General features: G+C 42.2%; 3 long non-coding RNA genes across 5 annotated transcripts; all 3 read right to left on the bottom strand.

Annotated features, from left to right (window-relative positions):
• Positions 1 to 2,545: 2,545 nt before the first annotated feature.
• LOC123411099 lies at positions 2,546 to 4,093 on the bottom strand. Of its 2 annotated transcripts, none has more exons than XR_006613188.1 (5): positions 4,054 to 4,093; positions 3,871 to 3,975; positions 3,635 to 3,797; positions 3,086 to 3,540; positions 2,546 to 3,003 (listed from the first exon to the last, which is right to left on the bottom strand). It is a non-coding gene; the product is annotated as an uncharacterized LOC123411099 (long non-coding RNA). The 2 variants fall into 2 exon arrangements; XR_006613187.1 differs by having other exon boundaries at positions 3,086 to 3,537.
• Positions 4,094 to 4,248: 155 nt separating this feature from the next.
• LOC123411098 lies at positions 4,249 to 7,948 on the bottom strand. Its single transcript, XR_006613186.1, has 4 exons — positions 5,545 to 7,948; positions 5,361 to 5,456; positions 4,856 to 4,948; positions 4,249 to 4,636 (listed from the first exon to the last, which is right to left on the bottom strand). It is a non-coding gene; the product is annotated as an uncharacterized LOC123411098 (long non-coding RNA).
• Positions 7,949 to 8,748: 800 nt separating this feature from the next.
• LOC123411097 lies at positions 8,749 to 11,099 on the bottom strand. 2 transcript variants are annotated; one of them, XR_006613185.1, is made up of 3 exons: positions 10,721 to 11,027; positions 9,316 to 10,620; positions 8,749 to 8,812 (listed from the first exon to the last, which is right to left on the bottom strand). It is a non-coding gene; the product is annotated as an uncharacterized LOC123411097 (long non-coding RNA). The 2 variants fall into 2 exon arrangements; XR_006613184.1 differs by lacking the exon at positions 8,749 to 8,812 and having other exon boundaries at positions 10,188 to 10,620; positions 10,721 to 11,099.
• Between the last annotated feature and the right edge of the window lie 3,614 nt (positions 11,100 to 14,713).

The raw sequence follows: 14,713 nt of genomic DNA, 5'->3' as shown, positions 1-14,713 counted from the left end.
GAAACCGAATGGTTCTTCAATTGTGATAGTTTTTTACAATTTTCTCGGACGATGGAGCAGCAAAAAGTGGAGTATATTTACGATTTTTTGTCCAAAAGGACCCCCTCGCGAACGGAATAGCCAGAAAAGACCACATGCGGATGCTAAAAACGGAAAGGACCCCTCACGGGGTGGCGGCAGGCGCGCCAGGGGGCACGTGGCACGTGCCGCCACAGGCCCAGGCGGCCGGCAGGGCTGCCGCCACAAGGACAGGCGGCCGGCTGCGGATTCCGTTCCCGCCCTGCGGTGCTGTAACGGCGACAGCTAGGTGGGCTCTGCCGCCTCGGCCCCAGGCGGCCGGCCGGGAATCTGGGTTGGCCTCGGAGTCAGCGCGTTCTGTGATTTCCGCTCCAAATTTTCCCGCCACATGCATGCGCTATTATGCCATGTTTGGGATGTACTCTCTTCGTTCCAAAATATAAGACCTTTTAGAGATTTCATAAGAAGACTACATATGAAGTAAAATAAGTGAACCTATAATCTAAAATATGTTTATGTACATCCGTATGTAGTTCATAATGCAATCTCTAAAAGGTCTTATATTTAGGAACGGATGGAGTATTTTTTTACTAGAAGACTACATATGGATGTATATGGACTCGTTTTAGAATGTAGATTCTGTCATTTTGCTTTATATGTAGTCATCTAGTAAAATATCTAAAAAGACTTATATTTAGGAACGGAGGCTGCCTGTTGTATTTGTTCCCGCCACATGCACGCAATAACGACGGACGAGCAGTGCAATTTTTTCCCGCCTAAGTTTCCCGCGTTATTTTCCCACCTAAGTTTCCCGCCTAAGTTTCCCGCTGAAGTGTCTCGTTTTCGCGTCGTTTTTCCCGCATAGATATCCGGCACAGCCTATAAAAGGAGGCAGGGAGTGAAACTCTCTTCACCATCAGCCGGACTTCAAAGCACCTGCACCTCCATAGTCAGTATGAGTTTGCCTTGTTCGGATCAGAGCATTAGGCCTAGGAAAATGCAGAGTGCAAGCTTGCCTCGGGGGGTGGAAGCAGTTCGATGTTGGTGCGGAGATGTCTGCAAGGTGAAGGAGGTGACGGATTTTTCAGATTGGTTGGACATGATGTTTTTCATGTGCGCCAATTATGAATCTGATCCACCCGAATCTATTTCTACGTACGTTAGGCCTCCGGTATGCTCAAGTCATCCAGATTATTGTTTACTTGATATTATTGTTTACTTGAATCTGATCCATCCTTTAGTCTCCTCCTCCTCTCTGCATGTACTATCGTTGGATTGACACGGAAATGCCGGACTGGGCGGTGACCGAGATTCGTGAAAGAGGTCGCCGTGCATGGGCTAGCTTGGACTTGGAAGAGCGTCGCGAGAAGGCTGAAGCAGAGGAGAAAGCAGAGCAGAAGAAAGAGTGGGAAGATTACTGTGTGGAGCAGAGGGCTTTTATTGATGAGATGATAAGGAAAAATCAAGAAGAGAAACTTCGGCTAGAGGAGGTTTACAGACAGCGGGAACAGGCCCGTGAAGCTGAGAGGGAGAGAAAGAGAGAAAGGGCTCGTGCCGCCAAGGCAGCAGAAGAAGCTGGTGATGGAAAAGGAAAATATCCACGTTGGACTTTGTAGATTTATTTTATTGTATGTTAATTTGTGTTAGTTGTATCTTAATTTCTGCAAGTTGTATCTTAATTTCGGCAAATTGTATCTTATTTTCAGCAATGTCTATCTTAATTTTGGCAAGTTGTATCTTCATTTCCGCAATGGGTATCTTAATTTCAGCTACGTGTATGTTCATTTTATCCCGTCATTTATTTCACGCCTCGCTTTCCCGCCATTTTTTCCCGCGTATAGCTTTGCCTCCATTTTGTTCCCGCCTCGCTTTCCCGCCCTCGCTTTCCCTCCTCGTTTTCCCGCCATTTTTTCCCGCCATTAGTTATTCGTCTCGCGCTGCTGCACCTATAAAACCCCCTCCAGACCAAGGTGGGTAAGGAGTGTCCTGAAAATGTCTCATTATCCTTTCGATCGTAGTTTTCACAGTGTTATGTCCGAGTGTCTTCTGCGCTTAGCTAGCAATTTCAAGATAGATAATAGAATAGTTTCATGGGACGAACTCATTAGTAGTGACACGCTACTGAATGAGGTTGCCCACGCATTAGCTAGGAAGGGGTGGCCTGCAAGGACATATGAGGAGATTCAGAAAGAACTTCTGCGGTTGAATGAAAGATGGAAGAAGAAAGGCCAACACATACGCGGTGGAGGTGGAGTAAATATCCCTTTTTATGGATTGACAATAGTGAGGACGAAGACGATATCTTCATGCCGAGTACCAAGGCCAAGAACGCATCATCGACGAAGGCCAAGAGTAGCGCTTCGTCAAAGGGCGAGAGCTTTGCATCGTCGAAGGATGACGACGACTTTATGTAGTTTTTTTATGAACTCTATTTTATGTATCTTATTTTATGTATGTTATTTTATGTATCTTATTTTATGTATCTTATTTTATGGAAGCAACTTTAAATTGGAAAACTGCGTCGAAATATATCGAGAACTTTTATTTCATCAAACTACATAGATGTCTTGTACGTACATCTGAAAGTTTGAAACTGACATAGAGAGATACAATAGTTCGCACACATAGATAGACGAATCACCCTATGCGACGACGACCAACTGACCTTTCCCGACGACCGGAGGGTGACAATCGTTCACGGGGTCTGTGTTCACGAAGACCACGACCGTACTGTCCCTCGTGTTCCTGTGTCTCCGACTCATGCATAGGTGGTGGAGTGTGAAATCCATATTGAGATGATGATTCTAAATTGTAGGTGAATGGTTGTGACTCATAATTGATATAAGATGGACCAATAACGTCCTCCCCGAAAAAATCATTTAGCATTACTGGGAGCGTGCATTGAGTATCATGGGTTTCTGTGAGTATTTCTTTCTGTACGCCACGCTGGGTATGTTCATCTCCCCATAATGGATCATTAATTTCCTGCGTCGAAAAATTGTGTGTAAAAAAAATTATGTGTAAATAGAAGTTATGTAATTGCTTATTATAATTGTACATATCTGACCATTGTTGTAGCTTTGTGCTCCCTCGCTTGTCTCAGCCCAAGATTCTCCTCGGGCATCCTAATCCCTCGCGTGGGCAGATATGGCTGAGATCCTTGAGTGTGTGCGTTATATGTTGTATATGCATCCTGCTCCACGAAATGAGTCTGTTCGGACGTCGAACCTAAATCTGGAGCATTTACCTGTGATGTCTGCCCATGTATTGGTAGAGACGAGTCATGTCGTGGAAGTGTCGGCGTAGTATTAGGACCCTCTCCCCACCGCATGGACGACGATGGCGCCGCACTCGGTCTAGCTGACCTCGGTTCCGGAATGTTGTACGCTCCAGTGACAACGTCGTTCTCTGTACTGCATCTCGTAAACCTTGTGCTGACGAATTCGCTAATTCTTTTAAAGAAGGACCTGCCTTTAGGATCAATTCCCTGGGCTCGCATTCCTTCCCTCGCCATCGCTTCTACTTGGGTGCAAATATCAATGTGAAAAAAATCGTTGTTCATTGGTTGAATTGTTCATGAAATGATGGACCTGAATAGCAAGATGTTGATGATTACCGCGGAGTCACGATAGTAAACTGATGATGTGTCTATCCGTCTCTGCAACTGTTCCATATGCGTTGGATGTGTTGGCATCGTAGGTGGTTCACTCGTCAGTCTAGTACGCGTGCTCATGCGATACCAATTATAGTACGCTTCTGTCGTAGTTGCATCGTACGTTCTGCATAAATAAATAGTTACATCACATTCTGTATTTTATAAGTACATAATTAAATTAACATTAGTAAAATTACCGTTGCCGAGGCACTATATTTTGTAGAGCTTCATTATTACACTGATTTATCCATTGAATGTTTTCTGCATTCCAGTCGACACCAGATCTGCCCATATTGCTCATCCTGAAATTATAGATAACAAAACAAAAATTCAAGAACCGGTGATGGAATATCTGTTTAGCTAGGTCACATCTTACTTACTTATGAGTTTCTTCGTCGATACATCTTGGAACCGGTGGTGGAATATCTTGATATAGACCGAACTGTCTCATGACACGGTCAGGATTGTACACTTGTTGGCCACCTGTTGGTTCCGATGGGCCGGCGTCGGGGGCTACAGTTATGGACACTTGTTGGCCACCCCTTGGTTCCGATGGGCCGGCGTCGGGGGCTACAGTTATGGCCAACTCGGCCTCACCGGCACCGCTACTGCACTCGGCGACATCACTGGCAAAAATGAACTCCACATAAACCATGGGTTGTCCATACATGGAGTTATTGGGATTGCTTGCAAAACCCATGTACGACGCCCATGCTCTTTCACCAGTAACTCGACGCAGAACCCAACGATTTCCTCCCTCAACCACGAAAGCCTCCATGGTCATTTTTTTTCCATTCATCGCTGAACCAAACACCGCTCGGATGCACCTTCTAACTGTCGCATACTCTACATTAACCATGTCTTTCACTACAACCGTAGTCATCCCGCACCTAGACACATCCACACCAGAAGGACCCTCACGTACGATGTGCCCATAAAACACTAACAAATTTTCCATAATACCTAACGAGCAGCCATATTTACATAGTTAGTCCATTAAAAATTATATTCTTATATTTACATTGTAATAATATCCATTAATTATCTTTTCTTACATATAACAATTTGACAAATATTCACAAATGACTATACATCTACGCATAATAATTTATATTGTACCATTTGTGGCGACACTACATATACAAAATAAATACATCATAAATTAGAATATCTCATTCATACCTCTGGTTTGATAAGGATATCCTTACGAATACAAAAATATCCTTCCGAATATCACAGTTAAGTTATCACCAGTATAATATCAGCGAATTCGACCTATTATCATATGAACAAAAATATTACACACGCATCTTGCGTATATAATTACTACACATATTATCACATGAACAAAAATGCAGTTCCTAAGGTTATCACCAGTTATCACATGAATAAAAATGGAGTCGACATATTATCACATGAACAAAAACGGAGTCTTTTTTTTACCTTCCTAAGGTTTCTAAAATGTAGTTGCATGGATAAACATATCACCGGTAATTTATCAAAGTAATCGACCTATTATCACATGAACAAAAATGCTAGTTGCATGCGTGTGTCTTGCATATATAATTACTACACAAATTGATACATTACAGTGTTAATAAACAGAAAGTACATACTTAAAAACTAATCAAATAGACTAAAATTTTCGTGCATGCGAACAAAACCTACAAAAATGAATTGATTTTACCTTGATCTATCTTTCTTTCAACTGCAACATATTCGAAATCCAACCCAAAAGACCAGAAATCTTGAATCAAAGTGAAGAAAGGAGTGTGTTCTTCAGCTACAGAGAAAAGAGAAGACAGTGAGAATAACCCAAAATAAAAACATCATGCATGCAAACACAATCAACAGAAATGAAAAACTCTTACCTTGATCTATCTTTTACTCAACTACGACATCTTCAAAATCCAATTTAAAACCGTCCTAAATCGGCACTTCAAATGTGTATGAAGTAGTTCTTGAGAGAAAGAGAAGAGAGTGAGAAAGAGGAGCTGTTGCGTGTGCTGAAGCAAGAGAAAGGAGGCAACGGGAGAGTGAGAGAGGAGGCAGCGTCGCTATATAAAGAAGATAATGTGCACTGTTTTGTCGGTGAGAGTTAGCGCCGTCAGTGCCGGAAGTTAGCGCCGTTTGCATGGCAATGCCCACCAGCAGGAGACAGCAGCCTCGGAGTCAGCACAATCAACGTCGCTGTCGTAGCGCGCGGAGATTTGGCCGGCCGACTGGGGTGGTGGCGGCAGGGCCCACCATATTACAGCCCGTTGCGTCGCGGCGTGGCAGGAACGGAAACCAACGCCGGCCGCCTGGGGTGGTGGCGGCAGGCCCCAGCCGCCTCGGGTGGTGGCGACAGGTGCCACGTGCCGCCTGGCGCGCCTGCCGCCACGCGAGGAGGGGGTCCTTTTGGACTTTAGCTCCCGCGTGTGGTCTTTTCTGGCAAATCGGTTCGAGAGGGGATCCTTTTGGACAAAAATTCTATATTTACTCCTTCGACGTGTGGGTCAGAGTAAAGTCTATCCTCTCTTATACAGTACGTTTTAGGGGATCGACTAGTTACAGTATAAAAAAGTGAAATCTAATTTAACCCTCACTGACACCGGATAGGGGATCGGTTAGAAATGCCCTTGGTAACATGAACTGCAGTATTTTGACCAGCTCCCTCAACAACAAATGGTGGTTTGCTTATGATCTCTAGCTCCCACCTAGTAATGAACAGGGGGTATATAAAGGGCTCTCCTGCTCGTCCTCATGAATCAGGTTGACCATAATGTAACCAAGAGCTTTGAAATACTTAATGTGATAACGTATCTAGCATGCTAAATATATAGTGATTTACACTTGGCTCACTTGTTGGCACATGCTCCACTAGTTCCTAATCACTTCGGGCCCAAACGCATCTTGAATTAGCAACATGATTGTGCTCTACTGACAGCAGGCTAATCAGCTAGTAGGTGTGGTAAAGTATGAAATCCGGGTCGCTGCGATAGCGATATCTTTTTGTGATCACATTTGGACACTAACCCAATTTTTAACGAGAGATCCAGTTTTGGTAGCCTTGCTCTCCCGCCGCTCGTGCGTGAGATGTGCAAGCTAGAGTATGCATACACGTTTTATTATATTCAAAAGAAAATCGAAGATCGTGTCAGGGTATGCTGGACGGCCATGTGATGCGGAGTTATTAACAACAAATCGTCAAACGATCCAGCACACGTGTAGGTTGGTGTCAGGAAGCATATAAGCGATTCGTAAGGCATGTCTGAAGAACAAGAATTTCACAACAACTCTGCTTCCCACAGGAGCACAGAAAGGTTCCAAATGTTTTAAAAGGTACCTACACGTTTACAAGATAAAATTGCACGATGGTATCTTGGAAATCCAATTCGGCTTTGGGAGCATATGCTCCTGTCCACCCAAAAAGCTTTTTGCGGTGTCAAAAAAGATTATTCAAAAATAAATGTGTTCATTGTCACATTAAAATGCTACCTGCAAAATTTTAGGAGGGAAATTTAAGTATTTTGATTTATCAAAAAAAAGTTGAACGACAAATGTTACATTTTCTTTTACCGACGAAGGACCGTCATCCCGTTTCGCATGAAAATTCTCAAGCACGTTTGTTAGACTCACGAGAACATCTAAAAATATCAAAATTTTACTTTTAATTTACTATTATTATGAATTTACTGTTCATTAGAGAGCATATGGCCAAAACGGCCCTCCCAATGGTATATATGATATACAACAAAATGCTAGCAAATGTGTTCCTTGGACACCTGTTGTGGTTCTTTGCGTTAAATTTTCTGCATCATGATGAACGTTCTCTAATATATGTAAAACAGATGTCCACATCACAATAAACCGACAAAAGTTTTATGATGTGTGCCCCACCGTGTGACCCACGTCTTACAAGATTGGTTGCTTGATTTTTCCCTCTTCCTGAAAAAATTTCCCAAGACTCCAATTGACTGACAATATTATCATGTTGTTCTTGGGCTAGTTCATCATGTCTCTTACAAGAAGCATTAACGGTGTTGACAATCAAAGTTATGTGGTTAAAGAAATTCAATAGAGAGGAACAACACTTGACAACAACAACAACCACTAACTGCAACTGATGGTCAAAGCAATGAATATAAAATGCATAAGGATTTTCATCTAGGATCAACCTTTGAAGCCCATGAAATTGCCCTCTCATGTTAGAAGCTCCATCGTACCCTTGCCCTCTCAATTTAGACATCGACAAACCATGTTTAAGAAACATACCATCCAAAGCTGCTTTTAGAAAAGCCTATCTTGTGTCACCAACACGATTAATTCCAATAAATCTCTCAATCGTATACCCATGTTTATCAACATACCTACATAACACAAAGAAGCATGAGTAAAGAGCAAGCTATTAGTAAAGAACAAAATAACAACTATACAAAGTTATTAACCTTAAAACCGTAACTATTTGCTCCTTTATTGATGCATCTCTGGACTCATCAACAAGTAAAGAAAAAATTATATCTCCAATATCATCAATAATTGCTTTGGTGGTCTCTTCTACACAAGCTTGACACAATTGCAATTGTATCCCATGTGAAGTCATCAAATGGTTCCCACACGCACTATCAAGGAAAGGCTTAGCTTGTGGATCCTTCTCCTTGTACCAACTCATCATCTCCAAAAAATTCCCCCTATTCTTTGAGCTCGACCTCTCATCATGACCATGAAAAGCAAGAGCTTGTAATAGAAGAAATCTTATAACACCGAAAATAATGATAAGACGAGCTCTATATTCTAGAAAATGAGTTCCTTGGATCACGAAACGTAATGAGTTCCTTGGATCAAGACAAGCAATGCATCTCAACAATTGAGTAGATCTTTCAGCAAAGGGGTTATTTAACTCAGTAATTATTTGGTCAAGCAGAACATTGAATATTTCATATCTGAAGCGTTGATAGTAAGTTACCATTTGACCACCACGCCCCCTTGAATGACCTCGAGCAGGTATTGTATCATCCATGCTAGGCAATATAATGTTATTGTTAACACAAAAGTCTTTTGTGTCCTTCAAGAGCTGATCCCAACCATTTTCTCTTATATTTTGAAGTTTTCGCAATGTGATCCCAATCAAACTCACGGCTAGAACAATGCATTGACCTTTCCTTTGCAAACATTGAGACAACTCATTAGTCTTGCCCAATAGTTTGATCATAAGATGCAATATGAAAACAAATTCCAAACTTTCCATCTAAGATATCAAGCCACCTGTTGTGGTTCTTTGTGTTAAGTTTTTTGCATCATCATGAATGTTCTCTAATACATGTAAAACAGATGTCCACATCTCAATAAACCGACACAAAGTTTTATGATGTGTGTCCCACCGTGTGTCCCCAGGTCTTACAAGATTGGTTGCTTGTTTTTTCCCTCTTCTTGAAAAAATTTCCCCACACTCCAATTGACTGACAATATTATCATGTTGTTCTTGGGCTAGTTCATCATGTCTCTTACAAGAAGCATTAACGATGTTGACAATCAAAGTTATGTGGTTAGAGAAATCCAATATAGAGGAACAACACTTGGCAACAGCAACATCCACTAACTACAACTCATGGGCAAAGCAATGAATATAAAAGGCATAAGGATTTTCATCTAGGATCAACCTTTGCAGCCCACGAAATTTCCCTCTCATCTTAGAAGCTCCATCGTACCTTTGCCCTCTCAATTTAGACATAGACAACCCATGTTCAAGAAACATACCATCCAAAGCTACTTTTAGAGAAGCCGCTCATGTGTCACGAACATGCTTAATCCCAATAAATCTCTCAAACATACACCCATGTTTATCCACATACCTACATAATAGAAATAAGCACGAGTAAAGAGCAAGCTATTAGTAAAGAACAAAATAACAACTATACAAAGTTACTAGCGTTAAAACCATAAACATTTGCTCCTTTATTGATGCATCTCTGGACTCATCAACAAGTAAAGAAAAATTTATATCTCCAATATCATCAATAATTGCTTTGGTGGTCTCTTCTGCACAAGCTTGACACAATTGCAATTCTAACCCATGTGAAGTCATCAAATGGTCCCCACCCGCACTATCAAGCAAAGTCTTAGCTTTTGGATCCTTCTACTTGTACCAACTCATCATCTCCAAAAAATTCCCCCTATTCCTTCAGATCGAGCTCTCATCATGACCACGAAAAGCAAGAGCTTGTAATAGAAGAAATCTTATAACACCCAAAATAATGATAAGGCGTGCTCTATATTCTTCTTCGCTCTTTCTGGTGCCACGATCTATCACATTTACCATAGATTGCCTTTGATTTTTGAAAGCCACATATTGTTGTCTAGCTTTATTGTGAACACTATCATGTTTACCAACATGTGTAGGAAGAATACTATGTCCATCCTTCCAATTTTTGAACCCTATTGTTGTGAATGCCTCAACATCATAGTTTTCTGCTCTAGGTTGCTTAAAAAGAAACCAATAGAAACAAAATGCTGCCTCTTTAGCAACACTATATTCCAACCAATGTGAATGCTGCTTTAACCAAGTAGCTTGAAAGCTTCTCTTTTTACAAGAATTTCCTCTAGTTTCTTTTTAAAATTTATGACCAATTGGTTGGCATGGACCCATATTGACATACATTCTTCTAGCAACATCTCCAATGTCCGGATCTAAGCTTTCAATAGGTTTCCTAAGACCAGGATCAGGTTCAATATCACCTTCCCTCAGTTGACCAGGAGAAGAATTGGGAATAACAAATATGTTCTTTCCTGAGTTGAGATTGAAGACAGGTTGTTTGAAGTCAAAACGAGTGGTTCCATTTCTCCATTTGGTTCATTTTCTTGAGTTGCTTCAGTCTGCTCAACCCCTTCATTCCCTCCAGCTAAAACCCCCGGTGTAGACACTTCCGTTGCGGCCAAGGATGAAAATATCTCTTCATCTTTTATTTCTACAAAACAAAACAAACAACGGGTCTAATACTGGCTATTAGTACTAAATCACAACAAGACAACTCAAATTTAGAAAAATATTCAGATTTTTCTGCGCACCAAGCCTAATTCATTTGCTGCTGAGCAGGCCGAACCAGGGGAGGCCGGAGCGGGCGCTGGGGGAGCAGGACTGTAGGAGAGCAGCACAGCGGGCGCCGGTCGGTCGACCGGAGCGGGCGCCGGGTGAAGCACCCAGGTGAGCGGAGCGGGCGAGGGGGCCAGGCCGGGCGCTGGGCGAGGGGGCGCTGCCGCGGGCGGAAGCGCCGGGCGCGGGCAAGCAGCGAGGGTTGGGAGGGGGAGTAACCAGCAGTGGGCGGCGGGCGGTGGGCGGCGGCGTCCTGGCGGAGTGGCTGCGCCCTTCGCGTGCGGCGCACACGATGCGGAGCAGCAAGGCACGGGGCCTCACTCACTTGCTCTAGGTCAGGCTGGCTGGCAGGCCGACTTGGGCCCTGGCTGTGAGTTGGGTCAAGCCCCGGGCCCATCCAAAATCATACCTATATTAGCACTAAAAGGCCATGCCCTGGGCCTGGGCACTGGGGCCCTCGGGCCCAGATCCGCCCGTGACATCGAATACTCACCATTGACCCGAGTTACCTTGAGAACTTTGCGCGAGCAAAATACTACTCGCTCTGACCCATATTAGTTGATGCCATTTTAGTATAATTTATTATAGTTGATTGTTGGCTATATTGTTAACCATGTTCTTACAAGACTCTGGAACACATCCACCACGATAGGAAGTAGGCACCCCTCCGAAGGTCTATCTGGTTGTGTTCTATGAAGTCTGTCCCGTCTGATTCGTACTGCAGTCGATTAAATTATAAGCGGTTTGCAGGCCTTTGTCCCAAGAAACCAAGCATTTTCCTCCATGAATGTCACCTGAACCAACCCAGAAGAATGCTCGCGACCAATTTACCAATAGCCTCGAAAACCAAAACAGGCGCATCCGCAACCGCAACCATCTGATGGTGTACAGAAAACATCTCTATCAAGCCTAGATCGATCAAGGGTTCCCAGTGAGGTTTTTTTTTGAAATGAGAGGGGTCTCCCATCAGCCCCAACTTTATTAAAGCCAAGGCAAAGCATACCAACCAAAAGTATCAGTCCTCGAGGACAGCCTGAGTGGCCACCATAAAAACAATGGGAAAGTTCGGCTAGTTTTAAGCCCTATTACAAAGCAAATGACATGGCAAAAGAGAGGGAGCATAGAGATATGGAACAATAGCGCCAAAACGTTCCTCCACTCTGCCAGCCTCGACACAGTCACCATGCGATCCTAAGCAACTCCCATCTTCATTGGTTCAGAAGCCATAAACATCAGAGAAGAAGCGCGCCTTGGCGTCCGAGCACAACACTTTCCATTGCCTGACAAAAGCCCCCACCAGATCCATTATACAGCGCATGTTTCGCCATCTCCTCCCCTTCAAGACAAATTCATTGCAAAACAGCCATAAGCCCCACAAGGTGGCAGATGATATAATATTAACAACCTCACTTTTTATGCTTTCAAAAACCGCTAGATCATCAAAAGAACAGGTTATAGAAATACCACATAAACCAGAAATAATAGCCCGGATTTGTTTAGCAGCAATGCATTCAAAGAACAAGTGTTGAATAGACTCATGTTCACTGCAAAACACACAGGTTGGGTCATCAAGAGGCCTTCTTTTTCCAAATGAAATCTTCAATGTCAGAGGAAATCCCACCAAAGTTAATCATCTTATAAAAAGACAACACAGATGCATCAAGAGTCCACAAGGGGGCATCTAGTTCAGTCGAGGGACTAAAGGTTCTAACCAAAGAATTCAGTTTGAACCAACAGTTCATCAATCTAGCATCCACACATCTCTTAAAGGTTAGGTGCAACTGGTCCCCATCCCACACCTGAGCCAGAGAAGCCTCTTGCTGCCGACAATCTCAAAAAGATCCCAAAAGAGGGATTTTAAAGAACAGTTCCCTATCCAAATGTCATGCGAGAAGGCAATGCTCTCTCCACTGCCAGGAACACATCTAACAAAGTTTTTAGCTGCCCCCAATGCCCAAGTCACACTTCTCCACAAAGGTGACCCTAACACAGGTTTAGCCCGATATAGGTTTGGTTTGTCCACTCTATATTTATAACAAATAATATTCCTCCAATCTTTATCCTCCCCTCATAAAATCTTTTACTCCAAGAGGCCAGAAGAGACATATTAATCACCATCAAATTAGGTATCCCTAGTCCTCCAAATTCTTTTCTCCTAGTCACAAGACCCCAATTAACCAAATGATATTTGTGTACATCCCCCATATTCCCTCGAAAGAAATGGGACATCTGAGAATTGATAGCATCAATGGACCATTTAGGAAATTTCATAATAGACATGAGGTAAGTAGGGATGCTGGCAATACATGTAGTTAATAAGATCAATTTGCCTCTGTATGAAAGATTCCTACCAAGCCATCCAACAATACATTTGATAATCCTATCAATGATATGTTGCAAATCTTCCCATCTCAACATTTTATAATGCAAAAGGACTCCAACATACTTAAAGGGGGAATCCCCAAACTGGCAACAAAAAATTTGAGCAAATTCTTTGCACATATCTTCAGTGACATGAAGAGTGTGAAGATCACTCTTATGGAAGTTAATTTTTAGCCCAGACAATTTTTCAAAAAAGGTAAGAATCCATTTAAGGTTTTTAGCATATTCAACAGTCTTTAAGGAACAAAATAGTATCATCAACATATTGAAGACTAATCACCATCGGGAATAACATGTGGAAGTAGCCCACCAATTAGATCATGTCAAGTAGTTTTAGCTAACATTTTGGTGAACACATCAGCCACTAGATTAAAAAGCAAGGGTGAATGAGGATCACCTTGCTTAATACCTTTCGTCCCAATAAAATGCGGCCCATTTTTGTCATTAATCCTAACCTCTCCTGATGTAAAGTACTAAACACCCAACCAACCCGTTTTTTCCCCAAAGCCCCTAGAATGTAGCATCTCTTTAAGGAAGTCCCAACTAACTCTGTCATAAGCTTTCTCATCATCTAATTTCAGAATCAATCCACCCCCCAGAACCGGTCATGCGCACCTCATGAATAACTTCACGAGTCATCACTACCCTTTTAAGGATAAATTTCTCTTTAATAAAGACAGTCTGGTTTGGAGAGATAAGCTTGTCACACATAGGAGAAACTCTGGTAGTCATGGCCTTGGAAACGATTTTGACAGCACAATTGCTTAAACTAATAGGACTAATATTCCTCATCTCCCTAGCCTAAGAAATTTTAGGGATAAGAGTGATGATAACAAAATTAAGTCATTGAATGTCTAAAATCCCAGCTTCAGAATCTCTCACCATCCACATAAAATCATCCTTAATCATACTGCAAAATTGTTGATAGAATAAAAAAGAAAGGCCATCACGGCCAGGAGCACCACAGCTATAAGAACTCGTAATGGCTTGCTTGATTTCCTCCTCGGAAAATGATTTTTCAAGAACTATTGTGTCAACTTCAGAGATCATCTCGTCTTCTAACCAAAAATTAGCACCCAAATGTATATCAGGTTTGGGTTCAAAACCGAAGAGGTTTTTATAAAAAACAGTAGCTACACTCAACATGTCCTTTGTGGAATTCACCACCCCATCAGGACCCAACAACTCTGAGGGATGATTCTTCCCATGTCTGTGATTAGCTAGTGCATGAAAATATGCATTATTACGATCACCTTCCATGATCTTCCTATCCTTAGATATGTGCCATAAAGTTGTCTCCTCTTTTTTCCAAATGTCATCAAGTTCTTTTTAATATCTTTCATTCTATCAAAATCACCGACACACAACGGTTGTGATTCGGATAAAACATCCAGAATATCAAACTCCATAAGGAGGGCCTTTTTTATGGCTATTTCCATATTAATACTCCATCCTTTCAGTTTCTTCCTCAAGTTTCTGGTTTTAATCATTCGATTATCTACAGAACCATTGGAAGAGCACACATAAGTCCAAGTTGTCTCGAAAACCTGTGCAAAGCCAGGTTTAGAGATCCACCATTTCTCAAA

Source organism: Hordeum vulgare, chromosome 7H, assembly GCF_904849725.1.
Source record: "Hordeum vulgare subsp. vulgare chromosome 7H, MorexV3_pseudomolecules_assembly, whole genome shotgun sequence".
NCBI lineage: Eukaryota > Viridiplantae > Streptophyta > Magnoliopsida > Poales > Poaceae > Hordeum > Hordeum vulgare.
This window is presented reverse-complemented; position numbering and strand designations above follow the sequence as displayed.